Consider the following 17,206-nt stretch of genomic DNA (forward strand, 5'->3'; position numbering starts at 1 on the left):
CTTAAAACCAAGCAGCAGAGGTTGCAGTGAGCCAAGATTGCCTCACTGCACTCCAGCCTGGGCAACAGAGCAGGACTCCATTTCAAAATAAATAAAATAATATATTAAAATATTTAAGTTTCTTCATATTAAAAAATCTCCCCTGCCTTCATGTTCTTCTGCAGCCACCACGATTTCTCTTTCCTTCCAATTCCAGCCACATTTATTGAAACAAATATTTTTACTCTGTCTCCATTCCTCATCTTGCTCTCATTTCTCAGTCTTCTGAATATAAACCTGACTCCTAGAATTGCAGTGAAATGACTCTTACCAGAGTCACCAATGATTCCTGTGTCTCTAAACCTAATGAACATATTACTCTTCACTTTACTAAACTCATTTTATCATTTAGCACCAATGACTCTTCCCTTGCAATAGCCTGTCTTTCCAATGCAATATTTTGTATTGATTTCCCCTAAGTTATTTGTAAAACTAATGTTGTTGTTCAGTGTGAGTGTTTTTTAGAGTTCAAATGTAGGCATTCTTTCTTCGTGCTCCACATATTCTTCCTAAGCATTCTCATGTATTATGCTTGCTTTAAATACCCTCTGTAGGCTGCTATTACTTACATATGTATCTGTAATCTCTACCATTCCCTGTAGCCCATAGTGCATCTCCACTGTATTACTCCACAGGCACCCTGCTGCTTTCCTCCCACACTATCTCCTCAACCACCAAGGAGGCCCAACGCTACCCTCTACTGTCTCTCAAAACCATGCACTACTTTCACACTCATTTATTCTAGCAATTCTTCTAATTTATTGTGCATATTCATAAGTCAGTTTCCCTTCTGGCCTTGTGATGTCCTTTTCTGGCAAGTGTGTGAGCACTGCTCAGTACCAAGTGTGGATTTTCTAATCTTTTCAGGCAGATTCGTGGGAAGAAAAAACACCAGCCAAGGTATATAGAGAAAAGAAACAGAGTTTATTTACAAGGAAAGAAACAGAGTTTATTTACAAGGATACCTAGAGACGCTCACAGGCTTCAACACCGGCAATGAAGCAGAACGGGTTTTCGCAAGTACAGACCAAGTCACCACCGAAGCTCAGCTCAGCTTCTGCTAAACAATCTTTTATACTTTTTAAAACAAAGAAGGGTCAAGTCAGGACACTGTCCACGTCTTCATCATGTAACTAACATCCTTGAGGTGTTTACCAAAAATTGGATCAGGGAACTGGCCAAGTTCCCAGATCTGGCTCTTCAGAGCCTTTTTTTTGCATTGGGAAAATTCTGAGCTTGGAATGCTCCCAATGATAAGGAAATTAAGATATAGAATCTGTCCATGACTTGTAAACGTAATTAACTCCTTCTGTTCCATTACAATTCAGCCCTAGGCATGGGCAGACTTATTGTACACATAATAGTTGTAAGTAAATGCATCATATAAATTCTTAATGCATTGATATAAGTACAAAGAACAGCAACAACTACATATACTAACATTAAAATGAATACAATCATGAACAGTGGGACGAATCTATATGTCACTGATGAGTGTGTAAATAACCAATCCCACCAGTTATGATTACTATCTGTCGCTATAGCGTGGGAATAGTGCTGCAGTTTATGACTTACTATGGTGGTTTGTAGTCTATAGTCACTTAATTGTCGATCTCTTTTCTGTAATGTCCAATTTAAAGCTTTATTTTCATATAATATAGTAGTTAGATTTAAATAGGTTTCCAACTTTGGTTGGGGCAGGCTTATTGGGGTGAAAGTGATATTTTCATAGTCAATGATTGGGGTTAAATAGTAGAATTATGCCAGGGAAAAATAGAGATATTATAAATGCATCCAACAAATGGAAAATCAACTTGTATATATGACAATACTTCAGATTGATTGGATACAATACATAATGTATGGGCCTGTACTTCAACAAGGGCAGTGTAATCACTCACTGGTAATAACGTAAAAATACAATGATTAACAGAAAAATGCAATAGACATGGTTCCATCTGTTGTAAATCAGTACATACTAATCCTTTTGTAGTTACAGCACAATCATTGATTTTACATGTTATATTTCTATTGTCAATGTGGGTACCATAAAATTCTGGTTGCAAATAATAATAAGGGTATGGAATTGGCAGCACATGATAGGGACAGTATAGTAGTATTTTGGGGTATATAATAGGTTATTATACCATAACAATATGTGGTGGTACAATAAAAGGGATTATGATCTTTTACCCATATATCTGCATGGTGTTGTCTGGAGATTATTAAAAATTCAGACCAGCGTACTTTCCCTAATTGTAACTCATGTAGATTTTGTATTTGTATGTAACTAAATAAGTATTGGAGAGAACATCCTGTCCAAGTAAATAGATAGGTAATATTATTAGTAGTAGATACTATAGTTCGATTAAATATCTTTAAGAATGTCTTTTGATAAGCAAGATTAGAGGTTAATGGGCTTATTACAGTAGGGATCCAATTAGCAGTAAGGCTAGTAGCTAATGCGACATTTTTCCCAATATTTTTTAATTTGTATGATAAGCTATCTAAATCAAAGCTATTAGCACGTCCAATATCTGTTCCTACTCCGCCGAGTAATGTATCACACCATTCCCGTTTTCGTTTAGCACAGGGATGTAATTTTGGGAAAGTTACATTTAATTGTAATTGATACAGCTGTGCAAAAGTAGTGTTAGTACAAGCATGAGGTATACGTACAATAGTAGGTTGACTGTATGTCGGGGTTTTATGAATTATTACATGTAAATGTTGGGCCCATATAGTTCTATTGTTGATTGCACTAGAATTAATACACCATAGATATGTACTAGTATTAAATGCAAATACTGTAGTGGTTTCATTACAAGACAATTGGTTTCTCCAAATAGCTTTTGAAAACATGTTAGTATATAGAATAGTAGTTAAATCTTGTTGACAACAGGAAATATTCACTTTAGAAGTGACATTAATAGTAATACTATCATTACTATAAATTATCCTCAAGCAGGTTTCTCTCCCATCCAATAGGTAAGTGTAGTGTTGGTATCTCCACTAATAGTAAGATTGGTATGGTGACAAACTTGATTAGCAGAACAGTTGTAAGAGTCTTGGCTTCTTACTTTTGTGGAGTTGACCCATCCCCACTGTAGAATCAAGTGTCCATTGCTGGAAGTAGTTTGGTGAGATGAGATTTGTCCAGTGGAAATGGTCCAAGCAATCCAGATGTGAGTGCTAACAATAATACCTGTAAATACACAAATCTATACACGATGAAACAAATGATTAGTAGGTACTAATATAGGAGTATCAGCGGGGGGAATTAGGACATATATACAGTTATTTCTTCCTTGTGCTACTATCTCTCCAGCTTGTAATGGTTTATGGGGAGATGTTTGTACCCAAACATGACCTGATACTTGTTTCTTTTCATCAGTATTGCCAAATCCTAAATGAGCTGATTTTGGAGGGAACCTTTGTGATTCCCATACTGTGTTTTGTAAAACTGGAATTATTAATAGTTGTGCTATTCGGTGGCCTTTAGGCAAGATGATATCTTCTTTACCAAGGTTATAACAAAGCACTTTGATTTCACCGTAATAATCTGCATCAATTATTCCCCCTAAGATTGTCATTCCTTTTTGTGCCAGACTAGATCGAGCAGCTATTTGTCCATAATATCCTGAAGGTGACTGTAAACCTATTCCAGTGGGTGTTACATGTTGAGTTTTGCTATTTAATTTAGTTACAGAGTAGTTAAATAAATCATAACCTGCAGCAGCATTAGTAGCATTCCAAGGTTGTATTGCATCTGGGTGGAATCTCCACCAGGAGATAGTTATAGACTCATGTGTTACTTGGGATCTGATCTCAACTGTATTAGAGGAATATATCATCTGTTGCAACGGGGTTTGGCCACTAGTTAGGGGTCTATTATTAAGTTGTTGTAAGGCTGGTAATAAAAAGGTTTTCCATCCTGAATACATTGGATTGGTTAATTTCCATAGTTTTTCCTTTAATAACCCATTCATCCTTTCAATGAGGCCTGCTGCTTGTGGGTAATAGGGTATATGATAAATCCATTCTATATTATATTGAGCACAGTAATCAGTAATTAACTTACCTTTAAAATGAGATCCTTTGTCACTTTGTATTTGTAATGGCACTCCATAATATAAAATAATATAATCTAAGGTTTTCAGAGTATTTTGTTGTGTGGCCCATTTATAGGGACATTCAATAAGCACACCAGAATAAGTATCCACAATAGTGCATATGTAAGCCCACCCTTTAGAAATGGGGAGTGGCCCTATGTAATCTATTTGCCAAATTTGTGCTGCTTGTTTTCCTCTAGCTAATTCTCCTATGATGATAAGGGGGACATTTTGCAACCATTCTTGGTTACAAACTGGACACTGTGTTGTGATGGTTTTACATACATCTAATGGCAGGTATATGCCTCTCTGTTGCACCCACCTGTACATAGCTTTGGCTCCTGCATGTCCAGTGTGTTCGTGCACCCATTTTGTGTACTTGGGATGATCTTCAGGGTAAGTATTAGAGCTAATTTTAGTTAATTGGTCAGTCTTCTTATTGTAAATACATTCAATAGAGTCAGTAGGCACGTGAGCGTCTACATGGAAAACAGAAAAATTAGTACTTTGCAATACAATCTATATATTTTGCCCTAAGTCCTTTCCCTATCAATCACAGTCACGAATCTTCCAATTATCATGCTGCCATTGTGCAATCCAGGTTAATAATCCCATCTACACAGACCAGGAATCTGTGAACACATGACATTCTCCCCCATATTCCTTTTCCAGGCACAGCCAAGCTGCGTGTAATTCGGCGAGTTGGCTGCTGCCATTTGCTCCACTAGCTTCTAGTGTACAATCCAGAGCAGGATTATACGCTATAGCTTTCCAGTGCCGCTTTGCCCCTATGTACTTAGCAGAGCCATCTGTAAACCATGCATGCTTCTGTTGTTCCTTACTTAAAGAGTCATATCCTTTATTAGCCCAAACTTTACTGTCAATATGTTTAACGAGTTGATCATAATTACCTTCATCAGTTGGGCAGGAAAAAACCTTTTCATGTAGCTGCAAAACTCCAGTGGGGCCTGGTTTAGCATGATTTTGTATATACCATTTCCATTTAATGACATGGGATTTTTGGGCATGTCCAATCTTATGTGATACCGGGTCAGAAAGTACTCACTGCATTATTGGAATTTGAGGGTGTAAGATTACTTCTTTATCGGTGGTTAAATGTTCTGTTTCAGATAAGGCCCAGTAAGCAGTTAATAATTGTTGTTCTAACTGGGTATATGGGTTTTTACATTGGGGCAATTTTCGAGACCAAAATCCTAATGGAACCCGTTTACCATTCTGCTTTTGCCAAAGACTCCAATTAGCATGTTCACTTTCTACACTAGTCATTAATTCAACAGGTCCTGATTGTTGGGGCCATAAATCTGGGCTTGCTGGATTGCCTCTTTAGTTCTCTCAAAAGCGTCCTGTTGATCTTGAGTCCATTCAAATTGGTATTTTTTCCTAGTTACTTTAAAAAGTGGTTGTAATAGCATTCCCAAATGGGGTATATGATGTCTTTAGTATCCAAATAAGCCAATATATTTTTGTGCCTCCTTTTTGGTAGAGGGAGGGGGAAAATCTAATATTCTCTGTTTTGCTTTTGGGGTAATGGCCCGTAAGCCATGATCTCAATATATTCCTAAAAATTTTACATGTTGACTGGGTCCCTGTATTTTTGTTGGATTAATCTTCCATCCTTTACTGATCAAATGTTCAGTTAAAGATTGTAGTGCTTGTTGCATAGTTATTTCATCATGGCCTTGAATCATAATATCATTAATATAATGGTGTAAGATCACATTGGGAAAATTCCATTGATCTAAATGCTCAGCCACGATTTTATGACAGAGAGTGGGACTATGTTTATATCCCTGTGGTAGTCTGGTAAAGGTGTATTGCCTTCCATTCCAGGTAAAAGTAAAGTATTGCCATTGGTCTGGTTTGATTGGGATTGTAAAAAAAGGCATTAGCTAAGTCTATTACTACATACCACTGACCGGGGTGCTTTTGGGTTTTTTCAATGATGTATATAGTATCCGGTACAGCAGCATGCAATGGAGGTGTCACAGCATTCAAATTTCTATAATCTACAGTCATGCACCAGGAGCCATCAGATTTACAAACAGGCCAAATAGGACTGTTCCGTGGAGAAGTACGTGGGACCATTACTTCAGCTTCTACATCATTTTTAATAGTGTCAGTAATTTCATTATGGCCACCTGGTATTTTATATTGCTTGCAGTGGATAACTTTTGTTGGGGTTGGTAATGTCAGAGGCTCCATCAACAATTTTCCAATAATAATATTAAGAAAGATCTTGTAGGTTAATTTAGCAATAGCACAATTTTATTTTCCATCTTCTAGGTGTAATGTCATACCCCTTAGAATGTCCATCCCTAGGATGTACTCTGGTATAGGCACAATCATTACAGTATATTTTCTTTTTGGAGTATGTCCTATTTTTATTTCTAAATCCACTTGCTTAGCACTAATTTCTGATCCTTTTAATCTGGTAATAGTAGTATGTACACCTTTGAATTTTGCTGGATTACCATAAACAAGGGAAGCCTCCACCCCAGTATCCACTAAAGCACGAGTTTTTGTAATAGACCCATTTTTCAAAAAAATTGTTATGGGGACATGGGGACGAATGTCATAGTATTTCTTTGATACTGAGGCTTGGGTAACAAGTCATTTACTTTCAAACAAATCATCCCAAGGATAGATCTGTTTAACCTCGGGGGTTTCTTTAGCTTCAGTCTTTTCAGTAGTTCCAAAGAAAGGGTTAATTTTTGTCTTCTGTATCATTGCCAAATTGTACTTTCTTCACAGTTCTAACTTTATCTTTATACAGAGCCCACAACTCACTAGTTGGCAATCCATCTAATTTGTCAGGCTTCATTCCAGCTTTTAATAAAGCCTGGAACATTTCCTTCCTAGTTACTCTGTTAGTTTTCCCTTCTTTATTGGACTCTCTTGAGGGCTGGTTCCACTCTCTCATATCTCCTAGCTCTACCATCTTTTCTAAAATATGATCGATAGGGTTCCCAGTCTCATTCAGTAACAAGGTAATCATCAGGTGCTTATAGGCAGGGTGAGCTGTCTTAATTAACAAACTGCGATGCGTGGGCATTAAGCCAATGGTTAAGTAGGTATCAGCCTGACCCAAGGCGATAGCTGTCTTCATGGCTTCTCTCTTTAACTTCCTCATGCCATCTGTAATGTATACCAAGGGCGATCATCACTTGGCCATGCTGACTCTAAGGGATATTGTCCTTTGCAACCTCTAGCCGCTAACTCTAACATGGTAGTCATCATCCCCGCTCCATCATTGCCTCCTGCCTGCTGATGGTCTCTAAAAGAAGTTCGCACTGTAGGGCTAATGGAGACTGTGATAAATTTACCAGCATCCTGATGGTCAATTCTAATGCCTCTTGCCCCCATATCTGCTATACGCACCATCGAATCTAACAAGGACTCATTTGGTTTCTGCATAAATTTAAAAAGAATATCCTGTATTTCCTGCTATGTAAAATCTTTTTGTATTAAATAAGTTTCTGCCCGCCCATCGGCCACTGTTTTCTGGTGCCGATGAGCTAGCGGCTTAGCTTGCAGAGGAGGGGGATGTTGCTTCCTAGCCTCTTCATCTAGCTCATCCCAATCAGGTTCCTCATCAGTATCATTCCAAATGTCACCATCCCAAGTATCGGGGTCCCAATCAGCTTTAGCAGTTGCAATGACAGCATGCACCTTCTTTGCATTCACTTTCCCCTTTCGTTTTCTATATTTATACTGTGCACACCATACAGCAGCCTTTTCGGCTACTCCCTGATATATTCTTGCCTGGTCACCAAGGATAAAATTCTGACATTGTAACATAGACAATTTGCCTTGTAAATCAGCCAATTCTTTTTCTAACTGCAATTTTTCCTGTATAAGGGCTTGGCGAGCTAAGTATTGTTTCCTATAAGCAGACAACAAAATCCAGCCTCGTCTACTAATGGCAACTAATTCCTTTCCTTTATCTACTGGCACCAGGTCCAAAACTTCACATACCTGTGCGGGATCAGCCGTCCTAAGGTGGCCGTCCCAATTTTCACTTAGGCCAGTGCCGGAGGCCCAATTACGAGGAATAGAAACAAACACAGGATCTTCCCAACCAGGAATTTCACTAACAACAATTTTAACATCTTTTTTAAAGAAAGGCATGATGCACTCCTTCATCCCGAATCCTGCCGACTACGCCAATTTTGTGTGAGCACTGCTCAGTACCAAGCTTGGATTTTCTAATCTTTTCAGGCAGATTCATGGGAAGAAAAAACACCAGCCGAGGTATATAGAGAAAAGAAAGAGAGTTTATTTACAAGGAAAGAAAGAGAGTTTATTTACAAGGATACCTAGAGACGCTCACAGGCTTCAACACCGGCAATGAAGCAGCACGGGTTTTCGCAAGTACAGACCAAGTCACCACCGAAGCTCAGCTCGGCTTCTGCTAAACAATCTTTTATACATTTTAAAACAAAGAAGGGTCAAGTCAGGACACTGTCCACGTCTTCATCATGTAACTAACATCCTTGAGGTGTTTACCAAAAATTGGACCAGGGAACTGGCCAAGTTCCTAGATCTGGCTCTTCAGAGCCTTTTTTTGCATTGGGAAAATTCTGAGCTCGGAATGCTCCCAATGATAAGGAAATGAAAATATAGAGTCTGTCCATGACTTGTAAACGTAATTAACTCCTTCTGTTCCATTACAGCAAGGACCTCAATCCTGGTTAAAACTAATGACGTGGGCTGGGTGTGGTGGCTCCCGCCTGTAATCCCAGCACTTTGGGTGGGCTGATCATGAGGTCAGGAGATTGAGACCATCCTGTCCAAAATGGTGAAACTCATCTCTACTAAAAAATACAAAAAATTAGCCCCGCGTGGTGGTGCACACCTGTAGTCCCAGCTACTCAGGAGGCGGAGGTTGCAGTGAGCTGACATTGTGCCACTGCACTCCAGCCTGGGCTACAGAGTGAGACTCTGTTTCAAAACAAAAACCAAAAAAACTAATGATGCGCCTAGTTTGTATGAGTGCATGAGAAACTCTCTTCTTAGGCCTCCACAAATCTCAGTCTTCTGTTAACACAGGTTCAGAGTTTAGTTAGTAAGTAGAGAGGAGTGCCCATTTACCAAGGAAAAAAAAAGTGAAGAGAGGAAGTTTGGAGGTAAAGGAAAAACAAGGCTTTGGTTTTGAACTTGTTAAGAGATGCTGATTAGATATCCATGTGGAGATGTCAAGCAGGCATGAGATGTGCTGAGGCCCAAAGGGACAGCTTTTATTTTCTGAGAAACAGTGTATAGACTGGGAAGACTCAATCTTCCTAGTGTTAATTCTCCATCAGTTTCACTTAAGCAAATGAGGGATTCAAACTTGCTTAGTTCCAATTGGTTGATACAGCGAAGCCCTGATTGGACAAGGTGTCTGAGCCCTGATTGGACAAGGCAGCTAATCCCTCATTGGACAAGGTAGTTGAGCCCTGATTGGGTAATTTTTAAGCCCAAAACTACAAGTCTTGTTGATTGGATATTACTAGCTGGTGGGCTGGGGATTTCTAGCTAGAATTTATGTTGGCCCTGGTTACAAGAAGTACTCTGGTCCAGCATTGCAAAACAGAATGTTTGTCATGGGTGGTTTTGTGAGAACCTAGAGTACATGAATATTCCCTCACCTAGGCCATAGCCTCTGGACCCTGCTACATTTCAAGCTATCCTCATTAGCCAAAGGGAGTGCGTTTTGTTTGCAGGTGTTCTCTAGATTGAGGCCATATCACAGCTGGTGTTGCCTTTTTTTTTCTGCTGTCCCAACACAGCACCATATCTGTCTTATCTCAGAAATGTATCTGGAATCCACCCACACCTCTCTTCCACTTTAAACTACCTAAACCAAAAATATTCACTCAGTAATTCACTCAATAAATGCACTACCTATTTGCCAGTACTCTCCTGGAAACTGTAGATACAATCGTGAACAAAGACGGACAAATTCCCTCCACTCAATGAGCTTACCTTCTAGGAGACGTCACACTCTCTTGCCAAGATTACCACAGTAGCCTCCTAACTAGTCCCCTAGCATCTCCATTCTTCCTGAAATTCATGCTCCACATGATTGTCAGAATTATCTTTGAAAAATATTTATTACCGCTGGTTACGGGGGCTCATGCCTGTAATCCCAGCACTTTGGGATGCTGAGGGGGCAGATCACTTGAGATCAGGATTTCGAGACCAGCCAGGCCAATATAGTGAAACCCTATCTATACTAAAAATAAAATAATTAGCTGGGTGGGGTGGCGCAGACATGTAATCCCAGCTACTTGGGAGGCTGAGGCAGGAGAATCGCTTGAACCCGGGAGGGGGAGGTTGCAGTGGGCTGAGATCTACCCTGTAGCCTGGGGGATGACTTAGTTTCAAAATTAATAATAATAAATTTAAATTTATATATGTATTACATTATATCATTTCCTACGTCAAATTCCGTTTCAATTAGCATATGTTTTACTCCCATTAATGGAAAACCTGACCATCAGTAGTTTAAATGAGAATGGTTGGCTGGGCATGGTGGCTCATGCCTATAATCCTAGCACTTTGGGAGGCCGAGGCGGGTGGATCACGAGGTCAAGGGATCAAGATCATCCTGGTCAACATGGTGAAACCCCGTCTCTGCTAAAAATACAAAAAAAAAGCTCTGGAAACTTTGGTGGTGGTCGTGGAGATGGTTTCAGTGGGAATGACAACTTTGGTCATGGAGGAAACTTCAGTGGTCATGGTGGCTTTGGTGGCAGCCGTGGTGGTGGTGGATATGGTGGCAGTGGGGGTGTCTATAATGGATTTGGTAATGATGGAGGCAATTTTGGAGGTGGTGGAAGCTACAATGATTTTGGCAGTTACAACAATCAGTCTTCAAACTTTGGGCCTATGAAGGGAGGAAACTTTGGAGGCAGAAGCTCTGGCCCCTATGGTGGTGGCAGCCAATACTTTGCCAAACCACGAAACCAAGGTGGCTATGGCGGCTCCAGTAGCAGCAGTAGCTATGGCAGTGGCAGAAGATTTTAATTAGGAAACAAAGCTTAGCAGGAGAGGAGAGCCAGAGAAGTGACAGGGAAGCTACAGGTCACAACAGATTTGTGAACTCAGCCAAGCATAGTGGTGACAGGGCCTAGCTGATACAAAGAAGACATGATTTAGACAAATACTCATGTGTATGGGCAAAAAACTCGAGGACTGTATTTGTGACTAATTGTATAACAGGTTATTTTAGTTTCTGTTCTGTGGAAAGTGTAAAGCATTCCAACAAAGGGTTTTAATGTAGATTTTTTTCTTTTTCCTTTTTTTTTATTTTTGCACCCATGCTGTTGATCGCTAAATGTAATAGTCTGATCGTGATGCTGAATAAATGTCTTTAAAAAAAATTAGCTGGGCTAATTTTTTATATGGTGATGCATACCTGTAATCCCAGCTACTCAGGAGGCTGAGGCGGGAGAATTGCTTGAACTCAGGAGGCGGAGGTTGTGGTGAGCTGAGATCGCGCCATTGTACTCCAGCCTGGGTAGCAAGAGCGAAAATCCATCAAAAAAAAAAAAAAAAGAGAATGGTTTATTAGTCCCGCATAACAAGAGGTCAGAAGGAAGAGTTGATGAAGCATCTTAACAATATCATCAAGGATGCACCCAGGCTTCTCAAATCTTTCTGTTAGAGGAACCCCTGCTTACTAGGCCTCTGGTTTAATACAACATGACCAGAATGAAATAGTAAGGCACTCACAAGGTATCTATAAGGTTACTATTCATGGTCTGAAAATAGTCGCATTCTACGCTGACCACCAATTGCAATTGCAGAATACTATGGTCCCATGAACACCTGTTAAGAACCATGCCTTAATTATATCATGATTTATCCACTGTGATGGGGCACAACGCCCTCTGAAAACAATTAGAATTTTACAAGATAATGAAGAAGAACTGAATGCCAGGTAAACAACCAAAGCAGCTCCCTCCCTTTCACTCCCTTTAGCATAAAATTCCAACTCTTTATTTGCTTTACAGAGTTCTGCAGTCTTCATTTATCATACTTCAATCCCACTTTCCTTTTTTATAATTTCTGAACCAACGAAGGTAATTTCTACCAGAGGGCTTGTTACCTTATCTCTTCTTTCTCCTTGGAATGTTCCATTTCCTTTCACAGTTATCCCATACAATTTTTCTTGTTTTTTTCTTTATATCATTGACTCCTTATTGTTCAGATATTACTTCAATCTACTCCTAGTGGTGTCCCTCTCTCCCTTGCCCTTCCAGTTCATTCAGGGGAACATTCAGGAGCTAAGACTGTTTTCAAGACATGATGGCACAATATGAACCTATTGATATGTATGTGACATGATGTGACATATATTTTTTTCGAAGATAATTCTGGCACCAAGGTCTTGGTGGCAGCTTTTATGACAAGACAGGAATGCCTGCACCATGGAATAAATACACCTCAAAATATATCCACCAGAAATTCCCTTCTTGATTCTCACATCGTCAGTGTTCTCGGTGCACTCTAACGTCCTGCTTTTTGCTCTCCCAGATATGGAATCACGGTTATCCCATACAATTATTTCAGGTGACTGTGGTAAAGGTAGGCCGTCCTTCCTCTCTTACCAAATAATAGTCAGCTATCTATTAAATAGAAAGAATGATTTAAACGTAAAATTTTTAAATCAGTGCACTTTGTGGATTCCTTTTTAGTAATTTTTTTTTCAGATGGATTCTTGCTCTATTGCCCAGGCTGGAGTGCAGTGGCCTGATCGTGGCTCACTGCAACCTCCGCCTCCCAAGTTTAAGGGATTCTCCTACCTCAGCCTCCCAAGTAGCTGGGATTACAGGTGCACACCACCACGCCCGGGTAATTTTTGTGTTTTTAGTACAGACAGGGTTTCACCATGCTGTCCAGACTGGTCTCAAACTCCTGACCTCGTGACCCACCCACGTCGGCCTCCCAAAGTGCTGGGATTACAGGTGTGAGCCACTGTGCCAAACCTCCTTTTTAAGAAATTTTTAAGGTCTTGTTTTTAGGATTTGTTGGGGAACATCATGCTGATAGTTAACAAATGTTGTGGTCTTGGAATCTGAGGCAGCCTAGAGGTAGAATTCTGTCCTCTTATTTTCCCTTCTTTCAAGTCAACTGACTGGGTGAGGCCCACCCTCACTCTGGAGGGTAATCTGCTATCCTCAAAGTCTATTTTCTTCCTTTCTTACTTATTTTTGAGATGGAATCTCACTATGTTGCCCCAAGCTGGGACACACTGATGCAATCTCAGCTCACTGCAACCTTCGCCTCCTGTGTTCAAGTGATTTTCGTGCCTCAGCCTCCTGAGAAGCTGGAATTACAGCCATGTGCCACCACGCCTAGATAATTTTTGTGTTTTTAGTAGAGACAGTGTTTTACCATGTTGGCCAGGCTGGTCTCAAACTCTTGACCTCAAGTGATACCCCAGCTTCTGCCTCCCTAAATGGTGAGATTACAGGCCTGAGCCATCACACCTTGCCTATGCAAAGTCTACTGATTTAAATATTGATCACATCTAACAAATACCTTCACAGAGACATCTAGACTGATGCTTGACCAAGCAGCCCTGCATTCTTACCTAGTCTAGTCGACACATAAAATTAATGATAACACCTGTGTGGTGGCCTGGACACAGCTCGGTGACAGAAAGCTGAGGCATTCGTGGTGCTCATCTTGTTTCTCATTTTTCAGAGATCAGTGTCCTTCATCGCCTATTGTTTCTTGTTTCAGATTTTGCCTTTTAAGAAATTTTTGGTTGATTCAGGTGGAATAGTAACTCCGGTTCCTGTCATGCTATCTTGGCCAAAGGTTTTCACTTCCCACACTTATGAGGGTTTTTTTTTTTTTCTTTTTTAGACGGTGTTTTGCTCTTGTTGCCCAGGCTGGAGTGCAATGGTACGATCTTGGCTCACTGCAATCGCTGACTCCCACGTAGCTGGGTTTACAGGCGGGTGTCACCACGCCCGGCTAATTTTGTATTTTTAGTAGACATGGGGTTTCTCCATGTTGGTCAGGCTGGTCTCAAACTCCTGACCTCAGGTGATCTACCTGCCTCAGCCTCCCAAAGTGCTGGAATTACAGGATTGAGTCACGACGCCCGGCCACTTAACAGTTTTAAAGTTCAAACAAGAAGACACAGCTATGATTCTTAAAAATCTTGTTTCCAAGCAGAGGTGTTAATAGTTGTCTGAGTCTTTTGTAAGACTTGTTCCTTACCTTCCAGGTGCATACTGGGGTCTAGAGTAGTGTATGATTAATTATGTGAATATCAGTTCTGGAAAAGATATTTAGTACTATTACTAATATTTTCCTCTCCGCAGTGAAGAACTTTTCTGAAAGTATTGTGATTATTACATGTTTTCCCTCTTTTAATCCTCTCATATGTCGCACTAGATTAATAAATTTTATAATATTCATTGACACATGCCTTTCTTTAATATACTCCATCTTGTAGTCAGTTCAGGCTGCTATAACAGAATACCATGAACTGGGTGGCTTGAACTGAGTTCTGGAGGCTGTAAGTGCCACGTAGGGTGAGAATTGCTGGTGTCAGCTTGTCAAACTGCCTTTTATAGCCTCCTCCCTGCTTGCTCCAGCTCCCAACTTCAATCTTTCTGATCACCCCCAAGCCTCTGCACGGCCCTCCCCTCATTTCTACTTGGCACTCCTACCCACCCTTCCAGATTCGGTCACAGGTCACTGAGGATTTCGAGAACTCTCTACGCAGGAATAAAGCCTTCTCTGTTCCCTTGGTGAGAAAGGGGTCCGAAGCGTCTCTACATTTTCTGTAGAGAGACCCATTCCCTCTACAGAAAATAAAGAGCCACAGAAGCAGAGATTTAGCCTCATTAGCACAAGTAACACGTTTCTAATTTCATTCTGGGCTCGTCATTTCGAAGACTCCGAGTAGGATCCGGGGGATTCCTACTCTCTGGATTTGATGTGTGTTCTCTGGATGGAATCCGGATCAGGAGGCCGCGGGAGGCAATCCAGCATCTTTATACCCGTCCCGGTTGCTAACGGAATGGAACGAGTTCATTTTTGTAGCAGAAATCCCTCCACTCGCTGCTTGTTTTCTAAGAAAACGTGCATAGTGGTTTCTGGAGTCTAGGAATAGAATGCCGAAATGGGATAAGCAATGGGGGGCAGCTCAGTAGCTTCCCTAAAAAAAGACAGTCGTTGGCAGAACATTTTCTATCTTTTCTGGGAGGATGTTTTGTCCTGAAAATCTTTTTACAAATGGGAAAAGCATTGAGAAAAGGAGGCTTTGGGGGAATGTTTCTTAACTGAAATTTCCTCCCCTAGTCTGTTCTTAATCCTCTCCAAATGTCCGCAAGATGCCGGTGAATCAGAATTTATTGCGATAGAGTCCTACAAAAAGGGGAAGTGAAAATTCTAACATTAGAAAGTAAAGAGGTAAATTTCTATATTCTTTTATAAAGGTGGTTTTAAAACACTCATTTTTCGAGGTGGGGATGTAGCTCAGTGGTAGAGCGCATGCTTAGCATGCATGAGGTCCCGGGTTCGATCCCCAGCATCTCCAATGTTTTGCCTCTCTCCTCCTGAACCGTCTTTCATTTTACAGATACGTTTATGTAGAATCCGTGAATTAATCATCTTGCCCCACCACAATACTTACATCTTGCTTTGACTACGCCTGTAGCTCTTTGGTTTTTAAAATATTCCTCTCCATCCTCAGCTGCATTTACATATGATGTGTGACTTTGGATCCTGTTCCATTAGAGTGGTAACGAAAGGAAAATTGATCAATAAAAATCCTAAAAGGATGATTTGTGAATGAATTCATCTTTTCACCGAGTTTTGTTGCTGGCTTTGTGGTGGGGGAGGCAACGGTAGGCTGAGCTCCGGTCTCGGGTTTCACCTTCTGAGGCTCAATGCGAGAAAGATGGATTTCTCCCGAAGCTTGCAGGAAAGAAAATGTACTCTTCCCAGGCTGGAGGCTACGAGGTATTGGGTAGATTTAAGTTCTCCAAACATGGCGGTTCTCTCAGAAATCGTACACAAAGAGGTGAAATTGTAGCATTTTTGACACTGACGTTTTTCCTTCAGTGATTGCATTTTGCCAGTGAGTTCATAGCGTTCCCATGATTGTGTGGCTTTGATCCCTTTTATACTGATCTCTTGAAATCTCTAAATTTGCTTCACTGATTCTGAAATTGCTCACGTCAATTCTCCTTCTCAAACAAACAAACAAAGCACTTCTCTTTTTAAAGCTGGTGTTTTTATACCATGCTGGTGAGTGAGGGCTTTCTTTGGCTGGCTCTTTTGTGTGTTTCACAGAATACACAAAAATCCCCTCTGGGGAGGCAGCATCTCTTGTATCTTGGTGCTTTAGCCTCAACTTCCAGCTTGCGACAATGTGAAGATGGGGTAAGGCATGGGGGCAGTTCAGCAGTTTCCCTAAGTAAAGACGGTCGTTGGCAAAACATTTTCTATCTTTTCTGGAAGGATCTTTCCTTTGTCCTGAAAAGCTTTATACAAATGGGGAAAACATTCAGAAAAGGGGGGGTCTGGGAGAATGTTGCTTAACTGAAATTTCTGCCCCCACTCTGCTCCTAATGTCTGCTCCAGTGGACACTGTTGTTGAACTAGGGTTAAATTTGGAGGAGATCCTTTTCATGTAGTCTGAAATGGAGAAATCTCAAAACACAACTTTTGATCAAGTTGATTACAATTTGGTGAGAGCCTTGAAGTGACCAATAAAGAAGGCAAGGTAGAGAACGAAAAGGGGTAAGAAAGAATCGCAACTCAAAACTAGTTACCAACAGAACTCCTGGTATCCCACACGTGCCAGCCTTGACTGTGGGTGATACAGCACACTGGGAATGTCGGAAACCAGCCAGGAAGAGGGCAGAGGGGCTATTCCTCTTGACCACTCAGTCGGTAGATGCTGTGGCTACTATTTTTCATTTAGTTCAAAGTGTTCTATTGTCATTAAAGCTACATCAGAGTTATGCTATTGTCGGCCTGTAATAAATATTAGCAAGAGCAGTTGCTCAGCAATTGGC

The 17,206-nt window shown here is 40.6% G+C and overlaps 1 protein-coding gene, 1 long non-coding RNA gene and 1 other non-coding gene across 3 annotated transcripts in view; 2 read left to right on the top strand and 1 right to left on the bottom strand.

Moving 5' to 3' along the window:
* LOC144582289 (uncharacterized) overlaps positions 1–17,206 on the top strand; it is a 181,121-nt gene that overhangs the window by 15,851 nt on the left and 148,064 nt on the right. The window lies entirely within an intron of this gene.
* On the bottom strand, positions 943–8,570 carry LOC108591043 (uncharacterized). The gene is made up of 3 exons (XR_013533566.1): positions 8,489–8,570; positions 4,474–4,630; positions 943–3,260 (listed from the first exon to the last, which is right to left on the bottom strand). It is a non-coding gene; the product is annotated as an uncharacterized LOC108591043 (long non-coding RNA).
* TRNAA-AGC (transfer RNA alanine (anticodon AGC)) lies at positions 15,649–15,720 on the top strand. The gene has a single exon. It is a non-coding gene; the product is annotated as a tRNA-Ala (tRNA).

This window comes from Callithrix jacchus, chromosome 4, assembly GCF_049354715.1.
Source record: "Callithrix jacchus isolate 240 chromosome 4, calJac240_pri, whole genome shotgun sequence".
NCBI classification, from domain to species: domain Eukaryota; kingdom Metazoa; phylum Chordata; class Mammalia; order Primates; family Cebidae; genus Callithrix; species Callithrix jacchus.